At 44.1% G+C, this 26957-nt stretch overlaps 1 protein-coding gene across 2 annotated transcripts in view; it reads left to right on the top strand.

The window, feature by feature from the left end:
• FAM126A (family with sequence similarity 126 member A) overlaps positions 1–26957 on the top strand; it is a 1303250-nt gene that overhangs the window by 293669 nt on the left and 982624 nt on the right. For both annotated transcript variants that reach the window (XM_044064612.1, XM_044064613.1), the window contains exon 2: positions 22894–23028. The gene's annotated coding sequence lies outside the window, so the exon portion shown is untranslated. The remainder of the gene's footprint in view (positions 1–22893; positions 23029–26957) is intronic.

The raw sequence follows: 26957 nt of genomic DNA, 5'->3' as shown, positions 1-26957 counted from the left end.
TTTTTCTCCAACTACACCCTTACTGTGAGAATTTTGCTCTCAAGTTTATTGTAAACTAGAATTTTCTTAGCTTGGGTGTGTTTCTCTAGTTAGTAATACTGTTTAGAAAATAGTTTTTTCTAGGTTATAGCTAAGATTGTTTTATAGAAATGTTATCAGCTGTGGTGGTGCAGCAGTTAGTGCTGTCTCCTCACAGCAAGAGGTTTTCTGGTTCAGTTCTCGACTGGAGCGCCTTCTGTGTGGAGTCTGCATGTCCTCCCTGCAGTCGAGTGAGTTTTAAAGACATGCAGGTGTTTGTGTGTGTTTGTGTGTGTGTCTGTGTGTGTGTGTTGGGCACTGGGTTGGCAACTCAACACCATTAAAACTCCACTGCCAGCCAGTCTGCGGACTGGTAATCCTCTGTGGCGACTCCTAATAGGAGAAGCCGCAAGACATTACTTTTTTTTTTTTTAGTAGGACTGTTTACCTTAGCATAGTTGTATTTAGTGTATAATTACTGATATAGGTAAGTTTAGTCAGCCAGTTATCATTGTTTGTGTGCATGCATGTGTTTTTACCTTTTTTTTCTCTCCATGGCTGACTGTCCTGGATTTAAAAAATGCACGGAATGTGAAGATACACCCCCCTATGACCCACACTTCATCTGTGTATATTATTTAGGGTAAGTTCATTTGCAAGCTTCTTGTCAAGCCTGCACCTTCTTCAGTGCTAGAGCTTTACAGACTCAATGTGAAAAAAATGATTGTTGAGGGATTCTTTCCTTCCTAAACAGACTCTGCCATCCCTACTACTTTGGCCACTTTATCTCCCAGCACCAAGGACAGGAAGTTCAGGGAGAAACTAGATGCATACAAGGGTAAAGAAAAACCTTAAGGAGAATTCAGAAGAGAAAGGGGACTCTGAGAAGTCTCATAAGAGATGTCTGGATCCTTCCCTGTCTTCAGAATCAGATCCAAAGGCACCAAGGCAATTGTAGCTGAATGTTGCTTAGTGCTGTATGTCTCCGACTTGGCCAAGGTTCTGTCTAGAACTCGTCAACCCCAGACTTCACTGTGCTATTCTTCAAGAGAAGCGCTACTCCAGACCACTGCTGGTGGTGTCATCTTTCCGGTCTTCGTTTAGTTTGACCAAATAAGATGTCGCTAGAATGATGAGAAAATATTTCAGGAAGCAGGTATAGTTTGTGGTTCTCTTGGTATCGTCCTGTGCGAATATACTGAGTGCTGGTCCATGTACCCCTCCTTTATGCTGTCTTTCTGGTTCTGGTACCGGTTTGCCCATCAGCACCAGTAGCTTCGGGCTCAGTCTGCCTTTTTCGAAGCAGATAGGCAAGTTCGCTGACTGATTCTGTTCTTCTTTTGGGTCCAACGTGTACAGATCCAGAAGAGTTTTGGAGCCATAGCTTCAGTGTTCATGCTGGGGAGGGTTCGACCATGAAGTTGTTGGAGCTTTCTCTTCCCCTTGGGGCGTCAGTGTTAGATAGTGTGGTGCTGAGATCTGTCTCTGTGTTGAGACCTATCAGTTCCAAGATTTCCATTCTGTCCGAGGTCAGGAAGGAGCTTACAGAGCTGGTGACTTCTTCGGCTATCGAGGCTTTCCATCAGATTTCCTTAATGTTGAGGGAAAAGATGCTCACATCTTGGTCGTTGTCATCTGAACCCCAGCTTAGATCAGCATCTCTTTTTTTTCATCCTTCTGTCACACAGGGACAGTCAGCCCCACAGGCTTCCGAGGTTTCCAGCTATGTTAGCTCCCAGTCTGATTTGGAACCCTCTGTTATTTCTCCTCAGATGGTTCATAGAAAACATACATGCAAATGGAAGCGCCTAGACTCTTCACCTGAGTCTGTCACAGAACACACGTATTTGGATGAGGGTGAAGGCTTCCCAAGATCCCCTTCAGAGGACATCACATTTGTTGACGTTCTGGAATTAATGAAATAGAGATGGAATAGTCCACAGCCCTTCTGATGAGTCTGTGTTCCTGGAAGCCTTTGGGACCAGCTCATCTTCCTCCTGGGTGGTACTGCCCATTGATTACACTCATTGATCTGATGGCTGAACCGGCATGGAAGGATCTTGACATGATGGACCCTATCCCCAAGAAGCCAGACCAAATTCTCTTCCCCTCCATAGATGGGAAACATTTGAGCAAGGGTCCTCTGATAGATGCAATGGTTGTAGAAGTGGCCATAAAAAAGGAACTATCTGACGAGAGTTCCTGTGTCCGTTCCTTTAATAGTGAGTCTGGCATGATGGACTGCTTTGGAAAATGGACATGTGCTTCAGTGACCTTTGCTGTCAGGGCGCTGAATTATCTTGCTCATGTTACCAGATTTCAGAGAGACTTGACAAAGAAAATTTCCAAGTCTCTCTCAGGGTTACTACCAGTAGATGTCCAGAAGACAGTGGATTCCCAGCTGTGCACCTCCAATCTTCAGATATAGCTATACAACTGCTATTATCTGCACCTAATGGGTACAGCTAGGGCTGTAGGCACTGGCTTGCCTGGACGCACTTCCGCAACTTTGCCGAAAGCTTTAAGATGTCCTTCATTAATTCCCCTTTTGATGGGTTCACTCTATTCAGATCTAGAGTTAGATACTTTCACCAGGAGTGAGCAAGATGGTAAGACTCTCTCTGCAGTAGGCATCTGCTTCTCCATACCAGCAGAGACCTTACTCTAGGAATCAGTAAGCTGGAAAGAGAATGTGGTTCAGGAAATCAGTGTCATTATCAGGAGGAGGAGGTAATATTGCTAATAATAATCACTTCAGGGGCAGTGGCGATCCTCAGAATTGGGGCTTTCCTGGACCATTCTCCGTAAAGCTCTTGCAGCTCCCCTGAAGGGTTGCCTGACTGCTGCACTCTGAAGACAGCTGGGAGATGCTTATCTTTACATCTTCAAGCCTGACAAAACATAACCACAGATTCATGAGTGCTAAATATCTCCAGAGGTTATTCTATACTATTTTCCTTTTCCCTGTCAAAAGGAAAAGATTTCCCAATGCCTCTCCAGTCAACAGGAACTTGCAGTGGCAGAGATTTCCAAGCTGCCAGAAAGTCATCCAGTTGCTCCCTGCAGACCAGATAGTCTGGAGTCTACTGTTGGATTTTTTTAGTACCCAAGAATACGGGGGACATCAGGCCCATTTTAGACGAGTCATTTGAATCAGCATGTCAGGTAGACAAAATTCTAGATGGTCATGCTGTAGGCCATTTTGTCTCTACTGAGACAGGATGATTGGATGTGCTCGATCAGACCTCAAGGATGCATTTTGTCATGTGAAGACAGAGAAGCCTTTGAAGAGGGGTTTGCATTTCCAGCTGAGACCCAGCTACTATCACTTCAGAGCTGTGAGCTTTGGTCTCCTCACAGCCCCCTGGGTGTTCACCAAAATCATGGTAGTGGTAAAAGCTCACTTGTGCTTAATAATGATCCATATTTTCCCATATCTCGACAATTGGCTCCACAAAGCTACAACCGATGGTCTCTTATCGCACCACTGGGACCTGTTGCTCCAACTGTTGTAGAAATAATGGATCATTGTCAGCATCTCCAAGAGTCCGTTTACACCTTCTCAACAGATAAAATTTATTGAATGCCACCTAGACGCAAACTTGTAGATTGCCCTCCTTCCAATATTCGTTCTCTTTTTGTCTCAGTGCTACGCAAGTTCTTCACCACCTCTGTCCTCCAGCAAGGTTTTCCCTCCAACTATATTGGATCTTATGGCATCCACAATTCTCATGATCACTCTTGCCAGATACTTTGTGGGTCTTCCAGTGGATTTTAGTGGATCTGTGGTCTCAAAGAATCCATCTAAGTCAGATCTGCAGATAGCATGTATCTTGGTGGATAATATCTTCTTTGGTGATAAACAGAAGGCAAGACCATTCCGACCAAGTTCTTCAGTGGCAGTTGTGATAATGGATGCTTCTCTTCTAGGGTGGGTAGGGGCATTTTGATGGCAATACTGTGCAGGGCACATGGTCACACACACAGGTCGATCTTCACATCAGTGTTCTGGCAATTGTGGCAATGAAGTCTTTCCCCAGAGTGTTGCAGGCATTTCAGGACAGTCTCCCCAGAGGTGTGATGTCTGTCTGGTGCATCAACAAAGAGGGAGGAACCTGTTTATATTCCGTATGCCATGAAGCCATGAGAGTCTGGCATTGGGTGATGTCTTCACACCACTTTTTTCGCAACACATATCTTGGGCTCATCAAGTATTCTGTGGACAAGTTGAGCAGCTCTATCCTGATGCCTCATGAGTGGTCACTCAATCCAACAAACTTGATTTTCAATCTTTAAGGCCATCCTCATCGAGCTCTTTTTGCATCTTGTCTAAACCATAAGCGCAGCAGTTGCTTTGCCCTGATACCGCCACAGGGACAGTCACTGAGGGATGCTGTGGTCCACAAATGGCCCCCAGGTCTCCTTCATGCCTTTCCCGCATTGCTTGTAATGAACAAATTTATACAGAAAGCAAGAATTTGCAAGGCCAAAGTGATCAACATTGTCCCTTACTGGCTTCTTGGGTTCCTATCACATTATCGAAAACTGATAATGCCGAACGGCCATAACATTGAATGTGCCGTTCATCGAAACTGTCCTTGCGGGATCGCAGTACAGTGAGGATCAGGAAAGTTGCCCTTTCCTCACTGTAGTGCAATTTCGGAGTTGGTATATATAAGTAGCGGGGGGTGCAGCCCCTCACAAGAACAGTTTCGATGAGCGGCGCTTTTGATGTTATGGCCTTTGACATGATCAGTTTTCGATAATGTGATATAGACCCACCCTTTGCAGACATGGTTTCCATTCCTGTGGGCTCTTCTAGTACAATACTCCCTGGAGACTTGATCCAGTATACAGATCTCTTGTCTCACCTGTCCAGACTAGCTCCCCCAGATCAGAAAACCCTGAAATTAACTGCTTGGTTTCTTCAATTCTGTCAGTAGCCAGAGATGTCAGGCTTTCCCCCTCAGATGTTTAGATATTATGAGCCTCTCAAAAATATGCCACCATCAAAGTACACAGCAGCAAATGGAAAATATTTTCTACTTGGACATCATCCAAAGGTCTATACCTCTTTTATTCAGTGCCTATTGCCTCCATTTTTGAGTTTTTATCAGAACTTTTTCAGAAAGGATTTAGCTAGTCAACTATCAACAAGGTACACTTGGCAACCATCTCTAGTTTTCACACAGACCAGGATGACTCTTCTATTTTTTCTCGTTGAAGATTTACAAAGCCTTTTCAAAAGAGATTTTCCTCCATCCCCCAATCAGAGAATCCTGCTCCTTCTTGGGACATTACTATCTTGTTCCAAGCATTGACTTAGCTGCAGTTTGAGCCTGCGGCTTCAGTGGATTTGAAGTTTCTGTCTTGGAAAACAGTTTTTCTAGTGGCTGGCACTTCAGCTAAGAGTATATCAGAGCTGCAAGCATTTTCCTGCAGACCTCCTTACATGGGTTTTCGTAAAGGTAATGTTTCACTGAGAACTAATGCTGCTTTCCTACTTAAGATGACATCGGAAGCTAATCTGAATCAGACTATAAATCCACCATTTTTTTACCTGATTTTCATACAGAGATGAATGCATGCTTCATTGGCTGGATGTCCATTACCAACTCTGGTTCTGTCTTCACAGAACTAAGCCTTTCAGGAAATCTGATCAACGTTTTGTAGTATTCTTCAAACAAAAATTGGGCAATGCAGATGTTCTTTGTGTTTCACTGTTGCAGTCATTACATTTGGGTAATCCTGCTGGCAGGTTGCCCTCAGCCGGCCTGAATTCCAAAGTCTTGGGTCCTGCATCGGCTGCTGTCGCCCCTTCCCTGACGTCCGGTCGCCAGGGGTATAAAAGAAGCAGCAGATGCCATTTCCGTCAGTCTTTCTTACCGCGCGGTGCTCGAAGCAGAAGCAGATGTCCTTCAAGGATGCATCTGCAGTCCTTACAAATGGGTTGTCCTGTCGTCAGGCAGCCCTTCGGTCGGCCGGATTCCAAAGTCTGGGTCTGGCTTCGGCTGGTGTCGCACTTCACCCGACGTCATAGCTGCAGTTCTTCGGGTATAAAGGCATCAGCCGACACCATTTTCCTCAGTCTTTCTTGCCGCGTGGGGCCCGAAGCAGAAGCTGTTCGCAAGTGCCGGTCGGTCAGATCCAGAGATTACTACTACCGAATACTACTCAAGACTTCTAAAAGCTAAGTACCCGTTGGGGACTCTTTCTTGCCTCAGCCGATGTCAGAAAAAGTGAATAACTGTTTAACTTGTGGTAAACAAATACCTCATAAAGATTTCCACTCTTACTGCTTACCTTGTTTAGGTCCAGACCACGACGTAGCAGCTTGTCTAGCCTGTGCTTCTTTTAACCGACGGACGCTTAGACGTCGGTCGGAGTTTGAGCAGTTTTTCGCTCTGGTTTTGCTTATACTATGCCGTCGAACCCTCCGACAACACAAATATCCAAAACGAAAGAAAAGGACCGACACTCGCGGTCCGCGGTTTCGGCCGAAACCGCGGTTAAGCAAACAGCGAGTGTCTCGGTTTTGGCTGAAACCGAGCAAGCGGTTCTTTCTTCAGCCGAAACCATGCCTTCTACCGAGGCCTCTTCTAACCTGGTAGAATCGGCTTTTGAAATCCAACCTGCTGTTGTGGTTTCTCAGGAATTATCGGACACTATTCCCTTGGATATATTAACCCCTGCACGTGGAGCTGCTAGGCCTCCTGCAGCCATGTCCATTAAGGCTTTTGCCAGGGCTAAAGCAGCTAAAGCTACCAAGACTGTGCCTGTTAAGCCCCCCTCTCACAGGCCCACCTCCAGTTCCCAAATGCTTTCTCTGGCAGAGGATCTCATTTCTTTAATTAGGGGATCCCAACCTCCTCCAGACAGGGCCTCTCATCCACCTCCAGAGAAGAGACCTAGAGCAGAGCCCCCTGAGCCAGTGTCCACGGATGATTCCTCTGATGATTCAGACAATACAGACCCTCCAGAGGCTCCTTATTCCCCTTACGAAGACTGATGCTGAAGAGTCTATCCCTTCTGCCTCTCCACCTGAGGAATTTTCCTTTGGGGAAACCTTACATGCCATGAGGGAACAATTTCAGTGGCAGGGCCAAGATTTCTCAGACTCCAGGAAAAGGCTTAGAACCTTTTTGCATTTACCACAACATAGGCCTTTAGCTATACCTCCAGTTCTTTCTGTTGTAGATGATGCATTTAATGATGCTTGTACTGCTCCTGATTCATTACCTCCAGCCCTGCTAAGCCCGATAGGTTCTACAGGGTCCCGGACACACATCACCATTTATACAAGGCTCCTTTGCAGATCCCGAGACTATCTCCCAGGGCCTAAGGCAGTAGCATCTACCTCTGCTAAAAATCCTCTCCCCTCTGAAAGGGAATCCAGGTCCTTAGAGAGATGGGGTAAAAAAGTATACACCTCTGTTACTCTGTCAGCTAGGGCCTTGAACTGTCAATTTCATATGATCCAATATCAGGAGTTTATGCTTGATCAGTTAACTAAAAAACTGTCCTCTGATGAACCTTTAGATAAGAAATATGTTCAGGAAATGGTGCATAACATTCAGCAAGTTAGTAACCATTCTTTAAAATGCGGCTATGATGCACTGGAGGCTTCCTTTAGATCAGCCATGACTGGCACAGTTATCAGAAGGCATGCATGGTTGAAAGAACAGGCCTTACCGGACCATGTCAAATCAAAACTATTAGATGCTCCCATGGACAAGGTCAATTTATTTGGTTCTCCTGCACAGCAGGTACTGAAGAAAATGGAAGAGAAGGCAAAATCTGTACAAACAGTGAAAGACTTCTTACAGGTCCAACCTCCAAGGTTTAGCAGGAACTGGCCCTCCAAAAATTGGTCCTTTCCAGACTCCTCTAAAGCACAGAGAGGCAGGAATAGGCGTTCAAGAGGCAGAAATCAATCCAGGGGTGCCTACAGGGGACGCCAGTGGCACGGCAACAACCAGCGAGGCACAGACGCAGCCACCACCACTGCAACAGGGCAATCACAGTGACTTGGCTCTGGCACCGCCTACCAGGGAACAACTAGCAGCACCCTTAGGCGGAAAGCTAGCCTTATTTTCAAAGAACTGGCATTACATCACAAGGGACAAGTGGATTTTGCAAACTATAGACCAAGGTTACATGTTTCATTTCCATACTCTACCAGGAAAAAGAGGAATGCCAAACCTACCACCAAATCAAAAGGCAGAAGCTCTAAAACAAATAGCTCAATTAGTAAGAATGAGAGCTGTGGAAAAGGTACCATCTATGGAACAAGGAAAGGGATTTTACTCCAGACTCTTCCTGGTACCAAGAAAAGAGAAAAAATGGAGGCCTATTCCCGACCTGTCCGCTTTAAACACATTCCTCATTGTTCCAAAATTCAAAATGCTGACTCTACAGCAGCTTCTTCCCATGCTGGGCAAGGAGTCTTGGCTGGTAACTCTAGATCTCAAGGAGGCATACCTGCACGTCCCCATACGACCAAATTGCAGAAGATACCTCAGATTTCTTGCAGGATCAGAGCATTATCAATTCTCAGCATTGCCCTTTGGCTTATCTACTGCGCCCAGAGTGTTCACGAAATGCCTGGCATCAGTAATCGCTCATTGCAGACTTCAGGGAATCCAAATTTATCCCTACCTGGACGACTGCCTGATACAAGCGGACAACAAAACAAGCTAACAGAAGACTTACAAAGAGTCATTTACTTGCTGCAAGCCCTGGGATATACAGTCAATATAAAAAAGTCAAGGCTGATACCATCCCAAAGAATAACCTTTTTGGGTGCAGAGCTGGACACATCAAAGCAGATGGCATCCCTAACTGTAGAAAAGCAAGAACAACTTCCTCTCTACTTCTTGGCATTAACAAAGCAGAACCATCTAACAGCAAGAAAAGTACTGCAAGCCCTGGGCTTCATGGCATCCTGCATAATTCTGGTCCCTCATGCCAGACTGCATATGAGAAAGCTACAGTGGTATCTGAAGAATTTATGGTCTCAACACAAACACAGCCTAGAAACCAAAATTCCACTAATACCATGCCTGAAGCAAGAGTTCCTATGGTGGGCTCAGGCCTGTCAATCAAACACAGGATTGCCCTTCTACAGCATTCCACCAAGCCAAACCATCACAACGGACGCCTCAGACCTCGGTTGGGGGGCCGACATGCTGGACAAGTGCATGCAAGGCTTATGGACTCAAGATCAGCTGCACCTGCACATAAATCTAAAGGAAATGCTGGCAGTAAAATTGGCAATCCAGACATTCAGACCATTTCTCCAAGAAGGACAGTTGATGATAAGGACAGACAACACCACAGTTATGTGGTACATCAACAAACAGGGAGGCACACATTCATACCCTCTATGCCACATGGCACTGGACCTATGGAATGTGGCTCTGAGCTACAACATTCAGTTACAAGCAATTTTTGTACCGGGAAAACAAAACATTCTAGCAGACATATTAAGCAGAACTACCACGGATGCCCACGAATGGATGCTGCACCCGGACATCTTCAAAGCCATCACAAGAAAATGGGGGCTACCACAAATAGACTTATTTGCATCCCCACTCAATCACCAGCTAAAGAAATTCTGCACAAGGACGTACCACCCACTTGCTTGGAAGGTGGACTCTCTATCTTTCAGTTGGAAAAACCTGACAGCATATGCATTCCCACCACTTCCTTTGATGCACAAGGTGCTATTGAAGATCAAAGAGGAACGTCCAAGGATCATTCTGATAGCTCCAGACTGGCCAAGACAACATTGGTACCCATTACTGAGGAGCATTGAACAAATGTGGGCACTACCCTGATCCCATTGCTGTTAACACAGAACAACTACAACATCCTGCATCCAAACCTGAAAACTCTGCAGCTGACTGCCTGGAACATTACATAAGAGCAATTAACCCAAATTTATCCCAAAGGGTTAAAACATTTTCCTTGAGGCTCGCAGACCTTCAACAAGAAAGAATTATGCAGCAAAATGGAAAAGATATCTCATTTGGAGTACTGCAAAGGGAAAAGATGTGTCACTGGTAAACATAGCCAACATCCTGGAGTACTTGGCAGAGCTCTTCCATACAGGCCTGTCCTATTCTTCCATCAAGATACATGCATCAGCTATTTCGGCAGAATACAGCTTGGATCCTCCTGTCTTCTCACATCCTCTGCTCAGGCAGTTTCTGAGAGGAATTAAGAATGTAAAACCTCCTAGGAAACCACCATTGCCAGCATGGGACTTGAACTTTGTGCTAGAAAAATTGACACTTCCTCCTTTCGAACCAGCAGCAACAGCAGAATTACAATACTTATCCTGGAAGACTGCTTTCCTGCTGGCAATCACCTCAGCAAGAAGGGTTTCTGAACTACAGGCATTAATGGCAGTGCAACCCTTCCTGATCTTCCATCAAGATAGAGTGTCCATGAGAACAAATCCTACATTTATGCCTAAGGTGGTATCCAGAGTGTCTTTAAACCGGCTATCCACCTACCTACATTCTTCCCAAACCCACAGAACAGGGAGAAAGACTGTTGCATACCTTGATGTGCATAGACACTACTACCTGGACAGGACCAAGTGCAATAGAAAAACTGACCAGCTTCTGGTAGCATATGCAACAGGAAGGGAAGGAAAAGCAATTTCAAAACAGACAATCTCCAAGTGGATAGGAAATTGCATTAGATTTTGTTACTCCTTCCATGGAAAGAAAACTCCAGAGAACATCAGGCCTCACTCCACAAGGGCTACAGCCACTACTACAGCTTTCTTATGAGGGGTGGCTACCAAGGACATTATAGAGGCTGCTACTTGGACCTCCGTGCATACATTTGCCAAGCATTATAATTTACCTTTATACTCTAGATCCCGAGCAGGTTTTGCCACTGCTGTTTTGCAAGGGATCCTAACTACACCATAATCTCTTTTTTTTCCTCCTCTAGTTTGGCTATGGTATTCTACCCATTTATGGTGGGACTGCAGATGCATCCTTGAAGGACATAGTACAGTTTTGTACCTACCATAAATGTAGATGTCCGATAGGAATGCATCTGCAGTCAGGATTACCCACCCGCCTTCCCCTCTGTGGTACTCCTAGGGTATTTGCCATTTTTAGCTAGCTTGGGGGGGATCTATTATGGTGTATTTGTTTGTATATATGTACATTCATGCTTATTTTATGTGTTTGCTCTCTACTATTTGGAAACATTGGCATTTATCCAAATTTAGCCATCCAAGAGGGCACCTGGCATCTGGGGCAAGAAACACTGAGGAAAATGACGTCGGCTGATGCCTTTATACCCGAAGAACTGCAGCTATGATGTCGGGTGAAGTGCGACACCAGCCGAAGCCAGACCCAGACTTTGGAATACGGCCGACCGAAGGGCTGCCTGACGACAGGACAACCCATTTGTAAGGACTGCAGATGCATTCCTATCGGACATCTACATTTATGGTAGGTACAAAACTGTAATTTCGCAAGTGCCGGTCAGCCGACTCCTGAGGTTTTCGTATTTGAGTTTCAGATCCGAAGTCTTCATTAAAGCTAAGTACCCCATTGGGGAAACTTTTTTCTTGCTCCAGATCAATGTCAGAAAAAGTTAATAATTGTATTTCTTGTGGAAGGCAAATACCTCATAAGGATTTTCATTCTTACTGTATTCCTAGCCTAGGCCCTGATCACAACGTTACTGGTTGTCGGTTTTGTGCTAGATTTAACCAACGCACTAGTTAAGCATCGGTATGATTTTGCTTTAAACTTTTTTGGACGCCAGTTTAATTATCCTGAAATGTTGTCGGATAGCCATCCGACTACCGGAGTTTACAAAAAACGCAAAGAAATGTATAGAGAAAAACAACCGAGGCTCAAAACTGACCACAAAGCTTCTCCTAAGCCAGTTGCTGGTTCGCCGGTTCGCAGCCCCTGACGCCCACTACTTTAGAGTCGCAGGCCACTACCGACTCCCACGTGGAGTCAGCCATGCCGCTGGATACTCAGGGTATTGGAGCCTCGGACGCTAATCCCTCGAATGGGTCCGGAGCCGCTAAGCAGGTACCGGCTTCTGAGGGTGCATTCAGACCTAAACATCTTTACATTAAAACGACTTCAGCTTCAAAGGCAAAGACTAAAGCACCTTCTAAAGCAAGGAAACAAACTCAAGAGACACGTGGACAGGCCTTTATGCCCAAAAAACAGATGCTCAAAATGGCCGAAGACTTGATTACCTTGATCAGGGGTTCCCATTCCCCCTCCTGATAAGAGGCCTAGGCAAAACACTGACTATGAATCTTCAAATCAGGTTTCTATTTCTTCTGATTCCTCTTCTGATCAGGAATAGTCTCTTCCCCCCATGAGGATTCTGATTCTGAACAATCTATACCTTCAGCATCTCCTCCTGAGGACTATTCCTTTGGGGAAACCTTGCATACCATGAGGGAGCATTTCCACTGGGAGAGCCAAGATTTTTCAGAATCTAAAAAGAGGCTCAAGGATACTACCTCAGCACAGGCCTCTAGCCATTCCACCTGTGTTAGACTTTGTAGATGATGTGTTTTCGGAGTCTAGTCTGACCCCTGACTCCTTACCCCCAGCTCTTGTTAAGCCTGACAGATGTTACAGGGTTCCTGACTCACACAGATTTCTTTTTTAACCCTGCTGCTGACCCAGAAACTATTTCACAGGGTCCAAAGGGAGTTGAGGCTTCCACTGCAAAAAACCCAACCCCCTCTGACAGAGATTTAAGGGCACTGGATAGATGGGGAAAAAAGGTTTACACATCTGCAACTTTGGCTATAAGGGCCTTCAACTGTCAATTTCATATGCTTAAGTATCAGCAACATGTCATGGGATTGCTTAAACAGAAAATGTTAAATTCTGAATGTGCAGAAAACAAGGAAATACAGGATTTATTGTATGCAGCAGAACAAGTTGGAAAACATACTTTGCAATGTGGTTTTGATTCTTTGGAGGCCTCCTGCAAAGCCGCAGATACGGGTTCTGTAATTAGGAGGCATGCTTGGTTAAAGGAACAAAATCTGCCTGATCATGTTAAAGTTAAATTACTAGATGCACCTTTACAGGATGATACTTTGTTTGGTGTTAAGGCAGAAGAGGTGTTAAAGAAAATGGAGTACAAAGCTAAATTTATGCAAACTGTCAAAGATTTTTTACAAGTACAGCCACCTAAGTTTAGTAGACACTGGCCTGCAAAAAATTGGTCCTTTCCTGTGTCAGACAGACCTCAAAGGGGCAGATCCAGATGCCCTAGGGGCAGATCCCAGGTGCAAGGTTGTTATAGGCCCAAGCAATGGGGTGCTTCTACCTCCAAAGCTGGAGAAGATAGATCACAAACATACAGAAAACAGCCCCAGTGACTTCCCCTGCCTGCACCAAGCACTTATCTTCTGGCAGCACCCTTAAGGGGAAAATTAGCACTTTTTGCTCAAAATTGGCACATCATAACCCAGGACAAGTGGGTTCTAAACATAGTGTCACAAGGCTACAAATTCCATTTCCATACTCTGTCAAAGGCAAACTGCTAGCCAGATCTGCCAAAAAATCAATGGACAGAGGCACAAAAACAAGTCTCATCTCTCATGGACATGGGGGCCATTCAGCAAGTACCAGAGCAAGAGTAGGGACGAGGATTTTACTCAAGACTGTTCTTGGTACCCAGAAAGGACAAGGCCTGGAGGCTGATACTGGACCTATCTATTCTGAGCACTTTCCTGAATATTCCAAAATTCAAAATGTTGACTTTGCAGCAGCTTCTGCCCATGCTGGGCAAGAATGCTTGGCTTGTGATTTTAGACCTAAAAGAGGCATACCTGTATGTTCCAATCAGACAATCATGCAGAAGATACCAAAGATTCAAGGCTGGTTCAATGCATAATTCTCTGCACTGCCCTTTGGCTTATCTACTGCGCCCAGGGTCTATACAAAGTGCCTGGCACCAGTAATTGCATTCTGCAGACAGAGGAATACAAATATATCCTTACTTGGACGACTGTCTCATTCAAGCAGAGAACAAGGACATTCTTCAACATCTGGCATTTGTGAAAAGACTTCTAACATGCCTTGGGTACACAGTCAACAAAAAGAAATCAAAACTAGTACCCTCACAAGAGATAACATTCCTGGGTGCATACAACTGCCCAGATGGCTTATCTCACGCCAAACAAACAAAGGCAACTGACTATCTATTTCAAAATGTTGGCAACAAAGGCCCAGTTATCTGCAAGAAAAAATCTGCAGGCTTTGGGCTTCATGGCATCCTGCATACTACTAATTCCATATGCAAGACTCAACATTGCCACAGCCTGGAAACCGTCATTACTCTCATTCCCTGCCTGCAACAGGAGTTTCGATGGTGGGCAAAGGCTTGTCACCAGAACAAGGGACAGCCATTCACATTACCTCCAGCCAGGCAGACATTAACAACGGATGCATCAGACTATGCCTGGGGAGCTCACATGGCAGGAAGATGCATTCAGGGCACATGGTCCTCAAACCAAATGCATCTACATATCAATCAGAAAGAGATGTTAGCTGTTCAAAATGCCCTGACAGCCTTCAAGGAACTACTTCATCCGGGACAACTACTGATAAACACAGACAACACCAATGTCATCTGGTATATAAATAAGCAAGGGGGGGGGGCACACATTCTTACCCCCTTTGCAGACTAGCCATGACCTTGTGGGACACAGCTTTGTCTTACCAAGTACATCTGCAGGCACAATTCCAGCCAGGAAAGGAAAATACTCTGGCAGATGAACTAAGCAGAAACCTCATGGATCCCCACGAGTGGAAGCTCGATCCACAAGTCTTCAGCATGATAACAAGGAAATGGGGATGCCCGGACATAGATCTATTTGCCTCCCCTCTTATTTACCAACTAAAAAGATTCTGCACAAGGACTTGTCACAGACAAGCATGGAAAGTGGACACTCTATCTTTCAGCTGGAAAAACCTATCTGTATATGCCTTTCCTCCACTGCCTCTCCTCCCCAAGGTGCTCCTAAAGGTCAGACAGGAGAAGCCAAAGATGATACTGATTGCCCCAGACTGGCCATGCCAGTACTGGTATCCAATACTAAGGAACTTATCTCTATACCCAGCTTGGACCTTACCTCAAATACCTCGACTACTGTCCCAGCAAAACAATCAGATCATGCACAGCCAACTCAGGACATTAAACTTGGCAGCATGGCGGATAATGTACTCATACAAAAACACCTTTCAGTAAAGCTGTTATGGTTGTCATTCTGGAAGCCAGAAGGCCTAGTACTAGAAAGTCTTATGCTGGAAAATGGAAGAGATTCTGTGCCTGGAACCAGGCACAAGGAACTGATACAGCGGTACCAAATATTCCTCAGATTTTGCAATACTTGACTGAGATGCTGGACAAAGGCCCATCTTTTTCATCAATTAAAATTCATGCCTCTGCCATTTCGGCTCATTACAATACAGAGCCACCACTTTTTTCTCACCCTTTATTAAGGCAGTACCTCAGAGGAGCCAAAAATTTAAGGCCCCCAAGGAGACTACCAATGCCTGCATGGGACCTCAACTATGTCTTGGAAAAGCTCAACCTACCTCCTTTTAAGCCAGTTGCTACTGCTGATATGAAGTTTTTATCTTGGAAAACAGCTCTGCTGTTAGCAATTACGTCTGCAAGACGAGTTTCAGAGCTACAGGCGCTCATGGCTGTGGAACCTTTCATCATTTTTCATCCAGACAGGGTCTCCCTGAGGACAAACCCAACATTTATGCCTAAAGTAGTGTCCAGTGTGGCTCTTAACCAAGCCGTCCATCTGCCAACCTTTTACCCAAATCCACAGAACAAGGGGGAGAGCATTCTGCATTCTTTGGACGTACACAGACAGCTTAGATTCTAGTTGGACAGAACCAAAGCTTTCAGGAAGACAGAGCAATTACTAGTGGCATATGCTGCAGGATCACAAGGAAAGCCTATCTCAAAGCAGACTATTTCTAAGTGGTTAGGCCACTGCATTCGTTTCTGCTACTTACACCATGGCAAGCCAGTACCTAAGGGCATTAGGCCTCATTCCACCAGAGTTGCAGCCACCTCAGCAACCTTTCTTAGGGGAGTACCAACCAGAGACATTTTAGAGGTGGCTACTTGAAGTCCAGTGCAAACCTTTACAAAGCATTATCATCTGCCACTCTACTCTAAATCCAGGGCAGGCTTTGCCACTGCAGTTCTTCAGGGCCTCATAGCCGCTCCTACTGCTGTCTAGTTCCAGCTTCCCAACCATAGCTTTGGGACTCTACCCAAATGTAATGACTGCAACAGTGAAACACGAAGAATATAGTACAGTTGTGTACACTTACCATAAATGTAGATGTTAGAGTGTATTCACTGTTGCAGTCCAGGTTACCCACCCGCCTTCCCCCTTTTTACTTTTGGATCTTATCTTTCCTACTCTGATTTATACTACCTATATGGTGTATTTGCTTATAGATGAAGGTAAAATTTATATTGGTGTATTTCTGAGTATATATTTAAAGTTTGGCTACCCTTTTTGGGGGCACCTGACATCTGGGGCAAGAAAAACTGAAGAAAATTGTCTCAGCTGCTTCTTTATACCCCTGACAGCCTGACGTCAGGGAAGGGGTGACAGCAGCCGACGCAGGACCCAAGACTTTGGAATTAAGACAGTCTGAGGGCAACCTGCCAGCAGGATTACCCAAATGCAATGACTGCAACAGAGAATACACTCCATCTACATTTATGGTAATTGTACACAACTGTACTTTGCTAATGTTTCTTTATCTAAATGGTTATCGGATTGCATTACATTTATATTCAGTAAAGTCTTAAAGTCTAAAGGTCATTCCACAAGGGCTGTGGCCACATCTGCAGCCTTTGCAAGCAGATTTCCTATTCATGATGTCTGTGTAGCTGCTACTTGGTCAACAATTCATACATTCACGTCTCATTATAAACTGGATGAACAGTCAAGATCTCATTCATCCTTTGATTCCGCAATTCTTAGGAATGTCCTTCCTTGATGCCGCCTGGGACTATATGCTTAGGAGTCTGTTCCACAGTTGAATCTGATAAAATAGACAACATTGGATACAAACGTTATGTTCTTAAGATAATAATATATCCATGTTGTCTGATTTTCATCCAGTTCAACATCCCTCTCACCTGCCCCCTGCCAAATGGTCACAAATGAGACCCTGAGGACCGACTGAACTTGGCATTCCCTGTTAATAAGCAGTCACCACTGCCAGTTCTGTATGGCCATCTCTTGGCTTAATTCATATAATTTAGAAACTATCCAGAATAACTCCCCTTTTTCATTAAAGTAATGTTTTTGTTTGTACTTTGATATATATTCTTCATCAGGTGGCAAAACTATCTGAGGTAGTAGGGTGAAGACCATGGACTTTCAGGTAGAGGAGGAGTCAGAGCCCTGAAACCAAAACACTTCAAGATTGGTGACAAAGTCAAATCCAGTCAGATTCAACAACCCACAACTGAACTGGATAAACAGAAAAGTACATAACTTTTTTTTTCTTTTGTAAGCCGTGGTAGTACAGCGGTAGCGTTGTTGTCTCACAGCAAGAGGTTCTCCTGTTCGATTCTCGGCTGGAGTGCCTTCTGTGTGGAGTCTACATGTCCTCCCCGTGGTTGAGTGGCCTCTGAAAGACATACGTGAATGGGAGTTCATAGGTTCATAGGTAGGTACTAGGCTGTTGGCCCTAGGGCCTATATAAGCCTAGCCAAAGGTACCCTGGCTTTCGCCACCCAAGAAAATTATTTTCCTATGCCACTATTGAACAGAGCCACAGAAGTGATCCCCGGGGTGAATTTCCTATCTCCCATTCAGTCATCAAGATTTTTCTTGAGTGCTAATGAGGAGCTTTGTTTGATATAGATAGGTAGTTTGTTCCAGAGTATGGGAAGTCTCTGGGACAGGAATCTATCCCTCCAGCATGTTCTGTTTATTGTGATGACGAGGTTTAGGTCCTTAGAGCGTGTAGCTCGTAGGGATTGGGATTTCTTTAAGTGGAGCATGCCTAAAAGCTCTGGGTTTGACATAGCTTTGTGTGTTAGGCAGAGATCGCCTCTGAGTAGGCGATATGCAACAGAGTAAAGCTGCAGTTTTTTGAGTCGGTCTGCATAGGCCATCTATTTGAGGCCGGTAATCCTCTTTGTGAGGTATTTCTGTGGCCCTTCCAGTTGTTGTAGATGTCTTGTGAGGTACATACCAAAAGGGGCATTGTACTCTATAATGGGTCTGAGTGAAGAGTAGAAGAGGGGAACAGTGACCTCTTTTTTCCCTGGATGAGAAACCTTTTGTGATGAGGTGTGCCACATAGAAGGATTTCCTGGCTACTGTGGCAATGTGATTATCAAAGGAGAGACTACTGTCCACCTGTGTCCCAAGGTCTCTTATCACACTTTCGATGTTAAGTAGACTACCACCTATGTGGTAGTTCATGGGTACTGAATTTTTACCAAAAGGAATGACAATGCACTTTTTGGCATTGAGCTTGAGGCCATGGCTTTGAACACCAGGCATCTGTCTTAGCAAGGCCCTTTTGTAGGATGTCCGCATCTTTTGGAGTTTTGATTATGCCTCCTAGTTTGCAGTCATCTGCGAACTTCATTAGCCAAAGACCTTCTGTGTTGGCCTGTACTTCAGAGAAGTAGATACCAAACAGGAGAGGACCCAGGACTGAACCCTGTGGTACTCCACTTGTCACTGGTCTGAAGTTGGATTTGGAGTCTGCTACTTTCACAGTGTGGGTTCTGTCAGTGAGCCAGTTGGCAACCCATCTTGTGACACAGGGATTTACACCTAGTTTAGTGAGTTTATCTATAATTCCAGAGTAGGGGATGGTGTTGAAAGCCTTGGCGAGATCTAGATAGGCTGTGTGAACCACCTTACCCTCATCTACGGCTTTGGTGACTGCTTCAAAGAAGTCTTTCAGGTTTAGGAGACATGATCTGCCTTTTACAAATCCGAACTGGGTGGGGTCCTGAGTTTGGAGATTACCAATGTCATTGTTTATAAGTTCCATGATGATACACTCCATAGCCTTGCAGACCAGGCTCGTTAGGCTAATGGGGCGGTAGTTTCCGGGGTCTGTGGTGGCTCCCCCTTTGTGGAGTGGTTTAACTGTCGCTGTGTGCCATTCAGTGGGCACATAACCTGAGGTGAGGCTATGATTGAACATGGTACTTAGGTGGGGTGCCAGTTCGTTCTGTAGTTCATGTAGAACACAGCCTGGGATGTCGTCAGGTCCCATGGATGCTGTGTTCTTGGCTTTGGATAGTGTGTTTTTTTACCTGTGCAGCCGTAATTACAGGAACTTTGCATTCTTCTGGTATAGAGATGTGCTCTTTAGGGGATGACAGAGGGGTAAAGTTAGCACTGAACCTATCTGCCAAGATGTTGGCAATATCAGTTGGTTCTGTATATTTAGTGTCATTGTGCCGTAACTCAGAGCAGATCTGAGTGTTGCCATTGAGATTCTTGACATAGCTATAGAATGCTTTGTGGTTGTCTTTAGAGTCAGTGGTGATTTTGTTTTCATAACTAGCCTTGGAGGATTTTATGAGGGTTCTCAACTTCTTACTGAAGCTGTCCAGGGAGTTTCTCCAATCATGGGATTTTACTCTTTTTTGCAACAGTTTCTTTCTTCTGTTGTAGAGTTTGTTTATGGCAGGGGACCACCAGATTGGCTTCCTTTTTTTGGAGGATAGCATCTTGGTTCTGTTAGGGATTGCACGATCCATGCACTCATGTAAGTGCTTATAAAGTGCATTTGTGTAGGATTCAGCAGTCATACCTCTATTGTCCGTCAACATGGGTGTCGTGAAGTTTGCCACTTCTGTCTTAAGAAGCGTGAAGTTGGCTTTGGAGAAATTTTTTTACTGTGGTTTCCCTAATGGGTGGGGGAGGGATGTGGATGTCTAGGGTGATTAGCTTATGGTCAGATCAGACCAACGAGGAATTGACCTCTGGTGTGGAGCACCGGTTGCCCATGTTGGTAATAACCAGGTCTAGGATATTGCTGCCCCTGGTGGGGGTGTGGATAAGTTGATCCATGGCATTGGAATTTATGAATTCCAGAAGACGTTGAGCACAAGAGTTGGTACATGAGTAGTTTTCCTAGTTAATGGTAGGGTAGTTGAAATCGCCCATTATTAGAGTGTTAGGTTGTACCCTAATATTTTCCAGTGTATTAAGAAATGAGGAGTGGGAATCCTGGGGCATGGTGGGGGATCTGTAGCAAGCTACAGTTTGGATTGCGGTCTTGCCCAGAGTTAGTTGCACTTGGATAATCTCGGATGCATTATGCTGAGCAACTAGCCTGGAGGTGTGGATATCCTTAATGAATATGGACACGCCTCCACCTTTAGTGTTTCGATCCAGGTTAGGTGGCCGAAAGGTGTGGTATGAATTATAGCCTGGTAATGCAGGGGTACTCTCTGGAGCCTTGAACCAGGTCTCTGTCACTACACAGATGTCGATGTTCTCCATTTTAAGGAGTGCCTCGAGAGTGCATTTTGAGGTTTAGACTTCTAGCATTGAGTTAGCAATACCCTCAGATTCTTCTTGCCTGTACCTGTTAGGGTGGTGAATTTGACATTTGAACCTTGCCTAAAAAAGGCACTATAGGGGTGGCTAGAGCCTTAGCCAGTATCTGGAATCCCAGGGGCGACAGGTGCAGGCCATCTCTGGAAAAGCATCGTGGCTTGTCGATCATGTCATCCCAGGCAGACAGATACTGGATCCCCTTAGAATGACACCAGAAGCTTAGCCAATTGTTGAAGTCAATCATTTTGTCCTTGTACTGTGGTATCATTCTGGGTGATGGCAGGATGCTACTCAGGGCTAGGGTCATACCTGCCTGGGCTACAAGATCGGACAGCTCCTCCATGTCCCTTTTCATGTAGTCCAAGGAGGTACGCCTCAGGTCATTCACACCAACATGGACAATGACAGAGTCATATTTGTACTTGTTGTGGAGTGACCTGAGTGCATACGTTATGTGGTGGATCCCGGCACCTGACAGGCAGCTGACAGTAACTTTCTCCTTGTTTAGCTGGTGAGTGGAACGTCAGTGTGCCTGACTATAGAGTCACCTATGACTAGAGTGTTGGATACGTTGTTATGCCTTATGGGCTGTAGTTGAGTGGCACATTGAGTTTGTGGGCTATGTGTCATTTGGGTTGTGTTGGGGGGTGGAGGTTGCTTGTGTTTCTGCTTTGGAGGTCCCTGTTGCTTGTCCCTGTTGCTTGGGCAGGTTTTTTCTGAGAGCCTCCGCGAATGTAGGTGTGTGTTTTGTGTTTCTATGTGTGTGTTTTGGTGGTGTAGGTTTTTAGGTACTGTGTGCTGAGTGTGGTGTGGTGCAAGTGTTTACCTTCTCCTCTTGACTGTCTAGTCCAGTCTTGGGTGAAGAGAGCTTTGCTTCCAGTTTGGCTATATAAGTGCATCTCTCACAGGTTGTAGTGTTGGGTGGTAGGAGGAGAGGGTTGTCTGTGTACATGAGGCAATTACTGCATTGCCCCAAGATGCCCAGATTCATCAGGTAGACAGGAGAAAACACGGGGGCTGACCCGTAGACATGCCTGAATAGGTGCTTATTTGTTAAGTACTAGAAACTGTTTTTCTTTAAACAGTGAGGAAAGTTGAGTGCTGTAGTAATTTGTAGCTTATTAGTGCTTACAATAAGTTCTGAACAAGTGTTGAAACAAAAAACTGGCTAGTTCTAAGAAACAAAATTAAGCTAGAAGGCTTCCCTCCAACACAGAAAGGCTTGGGGGCCTAGAAGCCTACAAATAGTCCTGGACACAGCAAATCTATATCCAGGCTAGACTACCCACAGGAAAGGCAGGAAACCAGCTTAGAAAAAGTTTTTTTTTTTTTTTTTTTTTTTTAGTGGAAAGAGAGAAAGGAGTAGCAGAAATTAAGCTGATTAGCCTTCTCAAATGTTCTCCCTGTACTGGGTAGAATGAGGTAATGACACTAGACTGGGAGAAGGGTCCCAGATCAAATTTCCACTAGGGGCGGGCAACTGCAAAGCCACCAAGTATAAAAACATGCTGAAGGTTGGGCGTCAGGCTGGCAACTCGGCACCATAAAAAATTGACTGCCAATCATTAGCGGACCTGAGTTCCGCTGTGGCGACCCCTAACCGGAAATAGCCGAAAAGACCAACAACAACAGTACTGAGAGCCTTTCTTTCTAGTCCCCTTCTGAAAATGTTGCTTTACTTTCAGTCTGATTTATAAGTTGTAATAAAAAAGCAATGAAAGAAGGGCAAATGTGGTTTTGTCCACTTGCAGCAGTGTATGCACTGGTAAATCAGACTGAAAGTAAAGTACAGTTTTCTGTCTGAGCTTTATTGCCAAGAGCAAAATGCTTTGTTTTCTTTCCCCAGGATCATTTTTGACTCTTATAAAAAATCATTTTGCTTATTCATTAGAATTTTTTGGTAGCAGTTTACTTTTGTCAAGAGCAACTACCTGTGATCATTTTGCTTTTTGTTGTTTCCTCTTAATTATAAACTGCAAAACAAGACTCTTAGCTTGGCTATGGTAAAATCATTTTCATTTACGTAAAAGCAATGGAATACTAATTCACATAGCTGCCCGTTTCTACTTTATTATAGTTGATAAAGCATGCTCTGTGAGGTCACCTAAAGACTTGTACACTGTTAGCCATATTTCAATCCTCTCCATGTAAATATGCAGCTGCTTCACTGCATCTTGAGATTATTGTGCTGCTTTTGTGTATGTATTACTGATTTTAAATCAAGGGAGATTGAATAAAAATATTACTTTTTTTGTATTTCTCAGAAAAGTTTTCCAGCGCTTGTGCTAGCTCCTTGGCTGATGGTGCTAAGACAAGAGATTCAAACAGAACTGCATCTTTTAAAGCACCAGAAGAGTAAACATAAACCCACTCTGCGTAATCTGTATGAATTTCCAAAGGTGAGAATAATTGTAATTTATATTCATAGTATTCATTCTTAACCAGTTCATTTATTTTGGAGTAACATCCATGTACTTTGTAATAGACACTTTGTCAGCTAAGAATAGTAGGTACTTGCGTATTATCGCAACCACATTTTTGCGGTTGTGAAATTCAGAAACTTCAAGTGAAACAAGTGCATGTACGAGTCAGACTTGATCTTCTAAGTGTTTTCTACTGTGACATTACAGTGGTTAAGTATCAGGGGCACACTAAGCTGTACACATACACAACTAGTGTCTATAAGCAGTAACACGCACTGGAATCCTAAACGCTGTAGCACTGATGCAATTACCTGTCCTCACAAGCAGCTTCAAAAGTTGCCATTATTCTTTCTGTTCGAAAAGAAAGAAATGCCGTTATTTATTGACATACTGACAGTAACACTCAGTGATGACTCGAAAACTACACAACTGCAACTTGCAGGGAATAATATAAAAATTTCAGGCAGAAATCTGGACACTGGAGAGGTATCAGTATGGCCAAGTGCATTCAAGGTAATGCAGACACACACGTTTACAAAAAAAGGCTGGTAAACATGGAATCCATGAACACTTCCTCATTGTAAAGTCATTCACCCCTTCTCTGAGTTTTCCTATTAGTAAATCTCATTTGTGAATTCTGACCAACACAATACAGGGACGTAATTTAAAGCATGATCTTTTGCCCCTTTTACAAACTGGAGAAATAGTTTCTTACCAGTTCCATTTGTCAGTAAGATAGCACCCTTTGCAATTCACCTATGCGGTTGTAATGCATGCATATCTGGAAGACAACTTTTTGATTGGTTTCTCCTGATTAAACTAATCCAAACTTTTCCCGTTAGCACTAAGGACTTTGATCAACACCTCACACTGTTTCATGGCCTCATTTCACTTGAAGTGGGTGACTTTCGCAACTGCGAAAATGTGGTTGCGATAATACGTAAGTAACAAATAGTATGCTGCAGTATAGTGTGATCATATTAATTAGTGGTCTGTGTTGATTTGCTATTTGCTCCTCAAGATTAAATGCATAGTCCAAAGGCTTTCTTAACAAGTTTTACATTCATATTTAAAACTATTTGTAAATGTCTAGTGTTGTATGTATTACTCCCTACTTCCTTGTCACTAGTTGTCGGTACCTTTGTGTGTTGAAATTTAAGTTTTTGCTTGGATATTCCTGGTTTAATTGTCGTGAGGTTATTTATACTTCCCATTACTTTTTTGCCAGTTGCTATCATAACTCTTTCTTGTTAAAAATCAACTGTATTGCAAACCTAGCAAAATATTTTGGTCACAAACAACTAACATTACTAAGTCATTTTAACTATCCAAAGTCAACTGGGAAAATTATGCATTATGCATAAATATCGAGCAAGAATTTTTAGACTCTCTCATTCTATTCACCGTTTTTTTTTTTTTTTTTCCCTATTCAGTTTGTTTTCCTCTTCATGGTTTTCCCAGTATATTTAAGGAACCCACAAGAGGCAAAAATATCTTGGATGATATTACCGGTTGTTACAGAATAATTCAGGAGGCTCGTTTAGGCCCTCCCCTGCGTTATATGGATCGTTATTTAGTACAATTTGAAATAATATCACATGGTTTGAAGTAAAAATTTGAAAAGACTGACCATCAATTGAGCAATTATAAGGAAGTAATATATTTATATCTGAGATTAATAGGAAGGGAGAGACTAGTTCTGACTGGGACTCAGGATAATAGTGAATTAGAGAATATACTTTGCAGAGAAAGTTTAGTGCTACCAAAAGAAAATTCACTTACTGGTGGAGCAATAAAATTAAATTGTGCAACAAAAAATAGATTTTCAACATTTCAGAAAACTATCAGCAATAAAATAAATCTAAACTTTAAATTGAAACATAGACAAGAAAAAAAAAAAATTGAGAACAAACTGATTCATAGGTTCATACTAGGCTGTCTGCCCTAGGGCATTTATAAGCCTAACCAGAGTGTGTTTGGCTTTCGCCACCCATTTTAAATTAATTTTGCTATGCCCTTTTTCGAGGTTAGTATACTGTGCCTCTGTCTAACAGTGACACAGAAGTGATACCCGGGATAAACCTACGATCTCCCATCCACTCATCAAGATTCCTCTTAAAGATGGTCAATGAGGGACTCTGCCTAACCTGGACTGGGATTTTATTCCAGAGTGAAGGGAGCCTCTGGGTTATGAATCTGTCCCTCCAGCATGTCCTATTTATTTCAGTGCTGAGGTTCAAGTCTCTCGAACGCGTAGCTCGATGGGATTTGGATTTTCTGAGGTGCAGCATGTCCATTAATTCCGGGTTGGACATGGCTTTATACGTCAGGCACAGATTGCCTCTGAGCAGGCGGTATGCCACTGAGTAGAGCTGGAGTTTCTTTAACCGGGCAGCATATGGCATCTGTTTGAGCCCTTTGATCCTCTTGGTGAGGTACTTTTGGGGTCTTTCCAGTTGCTGCAGGTGCCTGGTAAGGTACATCCCAAAAGGGGCATTGTACTCGATTATGGGCCTGATGAGGGATGAGTAAAGAGGCACCATGACCTCCCCTGATCTAGATGTGAATCCCTTCATGATTAGGTGGGCTATATAAAATGTTTTTCTAACCACTTTGGCCACGTGTTTGTCAAATGAGAGATTGCTAACAACTTGGGTCCCCAGGTCCCTAATTACTTCTTCCGTACTTAATGGATTACCACCTATGTGGTAATTTGTGGGCACTTTGTTTTTGCCAAATGGGGTGACTATACACTTTTTGGTGTTTAGCTTGAGGCCATGGCTCTGGCACCAGTTGTCTGTTTCTATGAGGCCCTTTTGGAGGATGCTTGTGTCGGCTGGAGAGTTGATTATGGCACCCAGTTTGCAGTCATCTGCGAACCTGGTCAGCCACAGTCCTTCCGTATTGGTCTGTACCTCCGAGAAATATATACCGAACAAGAGAGGTCCCAGGACTGAGCCTTGTGGGATGCCACTTGTAACTGGTTTGGAGTCTGACATGGCTCCAGTAATTCTAACCATGTTGGTTCTGTCCTTGAGCCAGTTTGTAATCCATCTAGTGACATAGGGGTTTATATTTAAGCTGGTGAGCTTATCTATAATGCCCGAGTGGGGTATTGTATCGAAGGCTTTTGCGAGGTCCAGGTAGGCTGTGTGGACCACCTTCCCCTCGTCAATGGCCTTGGTGACTGTTTCAAAGAAATCAAGCCAGGTTTAAGAGGCAGGATCTGCCCTTAACAAAGCCAAACTGGGTAGGATCAAGTGTCTGTAGGTCCCCAATATCTTTATTTATGAGGTCCATGATGATCCTTTCCATAGCTTTGCAGACCAAGCTAGTCAGGCTTATGGGGCGATAGTTTCCAGTATCCGTTAAGGCACCACCTTTGTGGAGAGGGACCACTGTTGCTGTACGCCACTCTTTGGGTACATATCCTGTAGTAAGGCTGAGATTGAACAGTAGTTTTATGTTTGGGTTTAGCTCTTCTTGGAGTTCATGTAGGATGCGGCCGACCAGACGGTCTGGTCCCATCGATGCTGTGGTTTTTGCTTTGGAGGGGGCGGCTCTTACCTGAGCATCTGAGATGTCAGGGGGGGCAGTACTCTGCTGGGATAGATATTTGCCCTGTTGGTGGGGGGAGGTTGTGCTGAACCTATCAGCTAGGATGTTGGCAATGTCTGTGGGTTCGGTGTATTTTTTGTCATTTTGGACTAATTCTGAGCATATCTGGGAATTCCCCCCCAGGTTCCTAACATAACTAAAGAAAGCCTTGTGATTATCCTTAGTGTCCTGTGCAATTTTTCTCTCAAAGCTGGCCTTAGACGATTTTATGAGTGCCGGTAGGTTTTTGCTAATACTGATCAGAGATGCCTTCCCTTTTTGGGCTCTCTCATGTAGTAGCTTCCTCC

This window comes from Protopterus annectens, chromosome 3.part0 (assembly GCF_019279795.1).
Source record: "Protopterus annectens isolate FY-2018-M chromosome 3.part0, PAN1.0, whole genome shotgun sequence".
NCBI lineage: Eukaryota > Metazoa > Chordata > Ceratodontiformes > Protopteridae > Protopterus > Protopterus annectens.
The sequence above is the reverse complement of the archived record's forward strand: the minus strand, read 5'-3'. Positions and strand labels throughout refer to the sequence as shown.